Consider the following 10372-nt stretch of genomic DNA (forward strand, 5'->3'; position numbering starts at 1 on the left):
TCCGTAATTTACACCCTAATTAACACCCATTAATATTCTAACTCACCAGAATATAACCAAGTTTTAATAACTTAAACTAAACACAAATCGCTCCAATTGATAGTATATATAGGATCCTCAACCTCAACTAAACTGATTCCAAACATCTAAACCTTTTAATACACTCTATTTTACCTATAATCTGTCGTTCTCCGACTCCGGCCAACTATGGTTCTCCGTCAATTCGTAACGATACAAGGTAAATATTATATGAATTGTTATAGTTTTTAGCCAATTAACAAAACCCCTAAACTTAATTAAGAAAATATGGGACGGATTAACATATTTGAATTTCTAGGGTTATAATGAAGATGATGAACCAGTAACATGTTTTATATACATTTGTATCTGATAGTTTAACAAACAAACAATCTGGTCCACTGGTTAGTCCTTGAACCTGTCAACTTGGGGACCCGGATTTGAACCCGGGTCATAGCAGTTTTATTGTTTGTTTGTTTTGTTTTCTTGTTTTTTTTAAAAAACCTTTCTTTTAATATTTTTAAACAAATAAAATTTATAAAAATTATTATAAATCAAATATAATTATATTAAGTTAAATAAATTAGTTTTAAACCATATCTATGATTTGGCACCTAAAAAGAACAAATATTTCAAACTCGATAAATTCATTTTAAACTCATTTAATATATATATATATATATAGGGGATGGTTCAAGAGAGAAGTCATCTTACTGTAAGAAGTGTGAGAAATGAATCTAAACCCTTGATTAAAATTGACCTATGGACTATATTCTTTATGGCATTTTTGTAATTCTTTGGCCACCGATTTTAATGTAATTTACTTAAAAAGGGTGATGTTGTAATTTCACCCTGTATTAAACGTTGAAATGATAATTACGATCCCCCACTTCACTCAATCGTCATCCATGTTTCTCTAATTTCCTAAATTGAGGAAACGTAAACAATCTTCTTAAAATATTCGACAGATTCATGCAATCTTCTTATGATTATGATGATAATATATTTTATTAGTTCGTCTAATAATGAGTACCCCCAACAACTTAATATGATAAATCACATATGTATATGATGTTTTTTTTTGTCATTTATATATACATATTGAAATGCACTGTAAATGCGTGTTGGAATACAGTTATTTTTTTAATGTTTTTTGTGTTGCCTACATTTATTTATATGTTGAGCATTTATGTTTTGTTTCAATATTATTTTGCAAATTGTGTAGCCTATGTAAGATTATATCCAATAGTCACCATTGTTGTGTAGCCTATGTAAGATTATATGCAAGATTCACCAATGTCTGGTTATCATAATGATAAGGATGTGTATGGGTGTATATATAAATTATGTAGGCTGTGAAGGTGTTAAATTATAGTTCAAATTATGTTTTGTGTAGGTTGTGCTAGATAATGTGAAACAGAGTAATTGCCAAGTTAGTGTAATGATCTTTACATATATGTGTAGGTTGTATAATTATTCGATGTTATGTGTAGGCTGTGTGGGGATATGTGTGGCTATGTAGGTATATGAATGGCTATGTAGGTTTAGTATTGTTTGTTTACATATGTTTGCAAGTGTGTTCTATGTAGGGATATGGATTGTCGTGTGGGGATATATTGGCTGCATATGTGTAGCCTAATTAATTTTATGTTAGTGCAACGATTTGTACGTGTATGTATGTAGGAATATCTATCCTTACACAATCATTAAAGAAATTGACTTCCTGCACTGTACAGTATGAATAATATGATGATATGTTTTAGGTAATTTTATGAACAAGTGTAGAATGTGTAGGTATATTCTCCATCTTGCTTACGATTATGAGTCGCAATCAAGAGATGTCAAAGTGAACAGATTGGGTAACGGTCAAAATTGATTTAAGAACATGTCATATTGGTTGGGTTGACCGCAAAGTTTTTTTTTTCATGATTTGAACTTTAAAGATAGTTAAATGAATTAAATACAACCGACAACTATATTATAAAAACAACAATATTATTTGCAGATTTTAAGCGTTTGATTTAAGTAATTATAAAATCAATAGAAATATTATTTGCAGATTTTAAGAGTTTGATTTAAGTACTTTATATGTGTACTCATTGCAATGTAACCCCGGGTTAGTAGTATGATGATATGTGTAAGTGTTATATATGTGTGTTTATATTCTTTGATAATAATATTTTTAAAATGAAAACTAGTTACATTTTAGTTTCATGTTTATTAAAATTGGTTTTGTTTTATTGTAGATGCAAAATGACAGATATTTGACACTCAAAGGTTACTGGACAAAAGTGTGAAGGAAAAGTTCAGACAAAACACTAAAATGTCATATGTTTCCTATTTTGTAGATGAAGAAATACGCGGAGAAAAATTTCCTACACTGCACACAATTTCCTACAAGGCTTGATTAGAAGCAAGTTGAAATCCTTTGTACTTTAGCAATTCCTTCACTCCTCTGTACTTGACCAATTCTTTTGATTTCTAATTTATGTTCGGGCGTATTGTCGAGTTGTGTCCAACGTATCTCCTGTAATATTAAAATTTAGCATTAACTTTATAATCATTGTTGCATTTCTAACAAATGGAAATTGCCATTATGAATATTTTAAAAGAATCGTTAAAACACATATAGAGCTAGAATCTAAATACCTACACCTAGATTTAAAGATCCTACATAAGGTCATAGAATACAAAAAAAAACCATGGTAAATATTGAGAGATTCTAAGAATTATTCTTTGGGATAAATGACTAAACGATAAAATTAATGCTATGACAATTTTGAAGTGGGTACAAACGAATAGAATTAAAAATTGATTTGGCGTTGGTACATTATCCTCGATTATAAAATAGGGATAGTTATAAATATACTTCTGAAAACGAAAGATAAAAAAAAATCCACATCAAAGGTTATCAAAGTAATGAAATTGAACATAATTTTAATCTGCTTGGATAATCGAATTTCCATAGTATTTGTTGTATCTTGGACTGCTGTAGCTTGATTTGTATAATCCATCCATCAATTGGTGGTATTGATGGAAAGGAAATCGACTTTCATCGTGTATGTAGGCGATCATGATTTGAAACATAATATGGAAAACTGATAAATTAGTTACTTTCCAAAGATATGAAAATTAATTTTTACTAATATACCCCCATTAATAAAATAAATAAAAAGGAAAAAGAAAATTTTTGATTGGTTAATATGATTTCTCGCAATAAAATGATTTCTCTCATGAACTTAAACCTATATATATATATATTGTGTTTGATTCGTTGAACTCTATATTTTGTTAACACTTTTGCGTTCAAAATAAAATATATTGTTAACACCAAAAATTTCCATAAATCGTCATAATGTTCAAATTTGATGATAATCTTATAATTTAAGCTAACATTAAGACAATAATTTATTAATTCGTTAATGTATAAAATTATGTTAAAATGTTCAACCCCATAATAAAATATACATTCAACACTCCTAAATCCTGACAACCCGATTTGTCTACTTGTTATAAGTCGTTAGTTAACATTTATTTTGTACTTTTAATTTTAGTTCGTGAAGTTCAATTGCTTCGGTTTCATTTACGCGCTTTCAGTTTTATTTCAAGTTTGTCTTCAACTTCAAGGTGAGTTTCTCACACCCCCTTTTTACTCTTTTACTACTTTTGGGGGTAGCATATATATCATATCCAAATTACAATTTCGTTTATTCGTTATTTACAAACTACAATTCGCTACATGGACTTATGTGTTTACTTGTTACTTGCTACAAATTACTTGCTCATAGATTACTTCAAGATAGTATGATCATACGCCCCCCTTTGCGCTCAATACATTTGTTGTTATGAGTGGAAAAGGGCCTCATTATCCGAGTACGTTGGTGCACAATCCCAACTGAAAAGGACCTTACTTGCGCTTATCTGAGTACGCTGGTGCACAATCCCAGTTGGAAAGGACATTACTTGCTCATTTACACTTGTTCATGGAATTGTATGATTTTTATGTACGTATATCAAAACTTGTGTGAACTCACCAACTATCCATATAGTTGACCTTTATTTTATATATATGCTACATGTACCTTATTTATAAGATGTTGCCGTGACAAAGACATTAGTACTTAGGTTATATTAATAAATGGTCAAGATGTTAATTGTTCTTGTATTTCCTTATATTTCTTGTTACAAACTTGTGTACTTGATATTTGAATTAATTAATGATAATATTGTCACTTAATAGTGTCACATGTGTTTTGGGCAATCTGTACGTCACACTCGGGCGTATTCCGCTTTAGCCGGGGTGTTACACGGTTGCTGCCTCTGGTATTGCCTCACTACTATTGCCTTCAGGGAGAACAGCACACTCGAGGTTCAAAATTCCATTAGACATGACAGATGAGTCAACATGCAATATTAAAAAGAACACCCAACTTGCGCAATTGATTAACGAAACAACTCTTATTATATGGGATGAGGCGCCAATGAGTAACAAAAGGTGTTTCGAAACACTAGACAGATCTCTTAGGGACATATTCAACAACAATCACCTACCATTTGGCGGCCAATCCATGCTACTTGGTGGCGACTTCAAACAAATATTACCAATCGTACCTAAGGCACAAAAACCAACTATAATAGCATCCTCCCTTCCAAGGTCACACCTTTGGCCACACTTCAAGGTCTTCAAACTGATAGAAAACATGCGACTTCACATACCTAACCTTACGATTCAACAAAAAGACCTTATCTGCTCTTTTTCGTCATGTTTAGTAGACATAGGTGACGGGAATATAGGAACGGTAGACCCTGCTGACCCAAACTGTACAAAAGTTATTGAAATCCCTGCACAATATTTGGTACCATACAAAGAGGGTGCATTAACAGACCTCATAAAGTTTATCTACGATAATGAAACTTTAAAAAAACCATCAGCGACTTCGTTGTCATCAAAAGCTATCGTCTGTCCTAAAAACGAAACAGTACATGAACTAAACTCATCAATCCTTGCCATCAGCCCAGGTATGACACAAACTTACCTCAGTGTCGACTCGGTTGTCGCACAACCAGGCGACCGAAACGACCACGAATCCCTATATCCTGTTGAATATCTAAACCTTCTTAACCTCAACAGTTTACCACCACACAATCTAGAACTAAAGATTGGAGCGCCAATAATGCTTCTTAAGAACCTAAACCCTATTGACGGCTTATGTAATGGTACGAGACTTATCATCACACAACTCCTACCAACAATAATTGAGGCACACATCATGACAGGAAAGTTTATAGGGCGTCGCGTCTATCCACCTAGGATAACATTAACACACAAAGACAACGAATTACCGTTTAAGATTAAACGAACACAATTCCCGATAAGACTTTGCTATGCAATGACAATAAACAAGAGCCAAGGGCAATCTCTAGACAAAATAGGCATATACCTACCATATCTGGTATTTGCTCATGGACAACTATACTGGCTTTGTCAAGGGCAACCTCACCACAGTCATTAAAAATTTTAATAGTTCCACAAGACAATGAACAACCACATATCACCAAAAACGTAGTATATACTGATTACCTAGATGAAATACATACAACATAACATACAAACTACAACTATATTATCTGACATATATATTTTCTTACTTTACATACTCATTCACACAAATATGACACCATACGTATATGTGACATAAAAGAAGGAAAGAAGCCAGGAATCATCAACGTTCGGGTACTAAAACAATAGATATCAAAAGGCAAACGTCCAGAGCTGTGCTACCTATTTGTTGATGAGAATGTAAGTAACAAACAACATCAAAAATTCATTATTTCATATTATACACAAGTCCAGATAATCAAATTTATTATTACATTTCAGGGTGTTGCAATAGAAGCCGTCGCAGACTTAGATAACAGGTCATATTTCGAATCATTGATTAAGCTTCAATCATGCTAAAAGATCACCGACTATGTCGCAATCTGGTCTAGAAAGTCAATGTCAGTCACTTCACACACTGCTTCTATACAAATTGGACTCAAGGTTGAATTCGAACTCACATCTGATGACAATATCCCAAAATGTTACATCGATTTCGTAAACCATGACGTCCTAAAGCAACGTATTGGGTCATGGGAGATACTCACAAGTAACATACACATGATAAAAATAAATTCAAAAAATACAGCCCTTAATTACCATTGTTAACGGCAACTTCCAGATTACATTGGACGCGTAATCATGAACAAACTGGCAGAAGTAAACATAAGGAATAACAAAGCAGTTGTGAGAAAGATAAACATACAAGACACAAGGTAAACCCCAACACTCTTTCAAACCATTATATACAGCAGCAACAACACATGTAACTCACTTGATTCTCATGTGAAACAGCAACAAGAATGTTCTCATAACCCTTTGGCCAGAAAAGACAGACTTGGTTGACCAAACAACTACCTTTGGGGATATAATCGCAATCACATCAGCAAGAGTCACAGATTATGAAGGTATATAATAAAATTAAAAACACTAAATGTAACCCTGATACATAAGGAGGGTTAAACGTCATTCATCTATTGAAACAGGTACGCCATAACTCAAGTCAACCCATATCACAAAAACTATTGTCAACCCAACCAGAAACTACTTCTAGCAACATACTGACATGTAACCAACAAATAAATCCTTCTCAACCATAAAACGTTCAAAACTGACACAAAGTTGATAAAAAAAAACAGATTGTTATAGCTTCCACTTGATCGACAAGACAACGAACACACAACACCTATAACAGTCTGTCAGCTGCTGTAGAAACCACCTCAATACAGCCCGGTAAGATATCACATAACGAAACCACAATAAAATTTGCTAAAAGATATGGATAGTACACATGATTTTCTATGTTATTAGTCAATACGCAAACAATTACTTACATGAAATTAGTCAATACTCGGCCTTTGATTTCCATCAAACCTAAAACTCAAAGTACTGACTAATCTCTCACCATAAATATAATAATGTTTTTAAATTTTGAAAATGAATTTAGGTTAAGATTAGCTCTCTCTATACCAACCATAATATCAAAATTAATATACCTAAGGATCACATGTGTACTATTGTTGGATTTAATTGGATTATTCAATACAGCGCAGTAACAAATTACATAACGAAAACACAATAAAGCTCACAAAGGTTAATTGAAATTTGCAACTAAAAACTATTTTACATTTGTAATTTAATGATATATCAAACATTTAGAATTTCATATCAATAATAACACATATGAAACAATATAAATGAATCTCAAAACGACTTTCTTCTTTAACAACTTTATATGTCATAACAACATCTAACACTTATGCAGCATCAAAGAACTAAATACAGCTGCAACGCAAGAATCTTTAAAGTTGAGACCAACCGAAACTGGTATTTCGCACTGTGTTCTGAATGCAAAAGAACACTGCAGATACAATATAACGGCAAACCAACATTCGCATGCAGGAACCACAAGATTCTCACTCCATACTTCGAGTAAGTATCATAACCAATTATCCTAAAGAAATAAAATACCCCAACAAAATACTAATTGACATACAAAACAGGTACTGCCTTAATGCAAAGATCACTGATGACACTGACACAACTGATGTTGTAATCTACAATGAAACAATGTTGGATTACCTCAAAACAGATTGCCATGTGATGGTAGAAGATATGGGGTACTACGACTCAAAAACACTACCACCAACTATCTCCATATTGATAGGAATGACCATGAACTATACCCTCACAGTGAGGGGACACAGGTCGGTTATCATCACCAGGATTTCAAAAATACCTCCAAACATAGGTCAATCAACTTCATCAGCCATAACAAATCTACCGCCCCCAACACCAGCCCCAAAAAACAAAAGGCCAACACAACAAACAACAGGTATTAATACAGATCCAGTTACTATGACAAATCAACATACTAATGCCAACTAAAAATTGATTACAGATCCAGGAGAAAAGAAGGAAAAAAATGCATTGAAGAAAACAAGCACACGACATTGGCAACACAAGGCCAAATTTTTTTGATTAAAACCACCCAGTAGTTTATTATGACATTTGTAAAAGAACAAGGGGTACTAGGATATGAAGTAGTTTGCTATGTAAACACTACTGGGCCTTTTGTAAGTAACATGGGGGTACCACCCAATAGTTTATCATTTCTTTTGTAAAAAAACATGGTTACTAGGATATGAAAAAGCTTTCTATGTAAACCCAGCTGGGCCTTTTGCAAGTAGCATGGCGGTTCTTTTGTAAATAAACATGGAATATTAGAATATGAAATAGTTTGCTATGTAAACAATTGAAAAAAAATATATCAGGCCTATGACGATCTCCATGTACATATGCTAAATATTATCCGCAGTTCTACCTCCACACCACACCCACTTGCATACATCAACACCGCCGCAAAGCGGCGGGTTATAAACCTAGTTAATGATAAATTAAAGAGAATTGTTAGCTAAATTAGTGAAAAGATACAATGATACTACCCTTTTAAGGAGACGTCAAGAGGTGGTCACTACCAATTTTTTATACTACCCTTTAATGAGATAACTAGGATAGTGCTCGTGTTACACACGGGCGAAATACATTTAAAAAAATCACATATATATATTATAAATTTAGTAAATTACAAATGTCATATTTATATAAAAAGGATACTTTCACATAAATTATGAGACACTAAATTGTTATTTTAATTCAAATACAAAACATACAAAGACTAACAAAGATAAATAAAAAGTTAAAAATCTTTATAACTTATAACATGAGAAAAAAATCACATATTAATTAAAACTTAATCATCTAATTAAATCAACATCCAAAATGTCATGTCTCATACACAATATATAACTGAATACAACAAAAATAAACAGTATGTAAATTCAACATAGATACATTAGAAAAAAATTAAACAATTACCGATAAGAAATTAACTAATAAAAAGAACAACTATATATAAACATAATTGAAGAAAACATACATTGACGGTGTTTTCATTATCCATAGCAATTTGGAACCAGTAAAATGCCCAAACCTATGAAACAACACCTCAAATTAGTTACAAATTCAAAACAATACCACAAGTTATATCATAAATTACTACAAAATTAATAATAATAATAATAAAACATTTATTTGAATTAGTTACAAATTAAATATTTTTGTTAATTCGATTGCATATAAAAGATGTTTTAAAATATTTTGATTTAATAATTTCTATAAATAATTTTAAATGAATAGTAATAAAAGTTTTCATTCTATTTTGAGAAAAAACTTATTTTATGGTGAAACCGTTTAAAACTTAATGAGTTAGTTAAACATATTAAACAGACATTTATTTAAAAAAAATTGGGTTTTAAAAGAGCATTTAAACAATTTATAAGATATAAATATGTGTTTCCAAATTTATAATGTTAATTGACTAGGTGTTTAAACTTTTAAACATAACATATTTAGATAAAGACAGTTATTATAAAATTAAAATTTTAAAATTAATATTATATTTAATTAGTCATAACATGTCTAGATAAAGACTGTTATTATAAAATTAATATTAATATTTAATTTTATCATTTCAGGTTATTGCCAGCAACTTGATATAATGGATTGAGAATTTGTTGACAAGATGTCTTATTTTTTGTTTAATGTTAATGTATATTTTTGTTATGGAAAAAGGGAATATAAGGCTGTTATATATCTAAGTTAGATGCAACACTATCAAAACTACGTAGTTTTGAGCCAAATCTAATTAAATCCCTAATTTCACTGATTCTCTTCATCATTCGTTCAGTTTCCTCCCCTTGGCAATCTTCTCCATCAATATCAAATTATCAATCCCTTTGCAAACCTAAAAAACTTGCAGTGATTTTTCAACTCCATTGGAATCGGAATTCTCAATAACCTATTGCATCAGGAGGTTAGTAAAATTAATTTCGACCAATAGCTTGGTTATTTATATTTGTACTTTAATTTCTATGCTCTAATAGTTCTTTGTTAATTTTTTTCTTTAAACGGACTTTGTTAATTTTTTATATATATTTATATATGTGTACTCTAATAACCTTGTGTAAGACCCCGTCTCCGGTGCCCTACATTGGACATTGGATTTACTCGTAAACACAGTTCTAAATATCATAGTTAATTAAAACCTTACGCGGAATATAAAACTTTCATAAATATAATACAATAAATCATAACTTGTCTTAAAACATAACTTGAAACATGTCTTTCAGTTCAAACATTAACAAATAAATCTTCATATGCCAGCTTCTTTATTCGTCTGCCATGTGTCTCTCA

The 10372-nt window shown here is 31.4% G+C and overlaps 1 long non-coding RNA gene across 1 annotated transcript; it reads left to right on the top strand.

Moving 5' to 3' along the window:
* The first annotated feature begins 6769 nt into the window (after positions 1 to 6769).
* On the top strand, positions 6770 to 8106 carry LOC143623376 (uncharacterized). Its single transcript, XR_013151878.1, has 3 exons — positions 6770 to 6850; positions 7383 to 7549; positions 7621 to 8106. It is a non-coding gene; the product is annotated as an uncharacterized LOC143623376 (long non-coding RNA).
* The last annotated feature ends 2266 nt before the right edge of the window (positions 8107 to 10372 follow it).

The sequence above is a fragment of the Bidens hawaiensis genome, unplaced genomic scaffold (assembly GCF_021521415.1).
Source record: "Bidens hawaiensis isolate Kalapana, Puna unplaced genomic scaffold, B.hawaiensis_p1.1 tig00003430_1, whole genome shotgun sequence".
NCBI classification, from domain to species: domain Eukaryota; kingdom Viridiplantae; phylum Streptophyta; class Magnoliopsida; order Asterales; family Asteraceae; genus Bidens; species Bidens hawaiensis.